This window comes from Rhyacophila brunnea, unplaced genomic scaffold (assembly GCF_057557595.1).
Source record: "Rhyacophila brunnea isolate RB1 unplaced genomic scaffold, BYU_Rbru_1.0 scaffold_113, whole genome shotgun sequence".
Taxonomy (NCBI): Eukaryota; Metazoa; Arthropoda; class Insecta; order Trichoptera; family Rhyacophilidae; genus Rhyacophila; species Rhyacophila brunnea.
Genome location: NW_028232767.1, coordinates 559,328 through 560,263, shown reverse-complemented (window position 1 = coordinate 560,263; position 936 = coordinate 559,328).

Sequence of the window (936 nt, the reverse complement as noted above, 5' to 3'; positions counted from 1 at the left end):
AGAAAAAAATATTCTGAACTGCTTTATCGTTTTATTTTATTTTTTTCGACCTCATAGTTTTTTCTATCTCCATATAAAATTTTCTAGATTCGGTGGCGTTTCAACATGAATCGAAGCATATTGATATATTTAAATTAGATTCATCTGGCATCGTTCTATGATAAAATAATAAAAAATGAGCGTTTTCGTATAAAAAAGGAAAAAATGGATTTTTCAGACTAATCGACGATCATTTCATATTTTTGTATGATTAATACGTTTATTTTGCACATGTATGGAGTTACACTGTGATGTAACTTGAAACATTATAAAAGAAAAACATATAAAAAAAGGAATTTAGTTATGAAAAAATTTATCTTGAGCATTATATCTTTTTATATTAACAACATTGCCAGCAATAGAAGTTGATTTAACACGCTTAAAATATCAATTATATGTATATTATTATTTTTGAGATTCACTTTTATCAGATTATATGTAATTTTTTTGGAATTGATGATTTAAAAATCTTAAGTTAAACAGAATGATTAAAATCCATTCCTGATTAATTTAATATATTCTCTTTCACACAGAAATCTTATCTAGTAAAACGATAAACTAAGCTAAAAAAATGTAGGAAATAATATATCGTGTGTTATATCATAATTAAACTGGGATTTCATTTTCTACATGGATAATTATTATTTCCAGTGTTCATATAAATATAAGGATCTCCAAAATTTTATGGTTAAACAATTTTTTTTGTCTATGGTATAAAATGATTACTATTTATTAAAATGATGTGATACAGAGATGAATCTGATTTTTTTTATAATTAACGTAAAGAATAAAAAGAAGCATGTGAATCTTTATAGACATAAAATGATATATTATTAGAAATCTAATAAATCACACATATTTATTTGTAATAATACGATCGAATGTTATCTACCATGA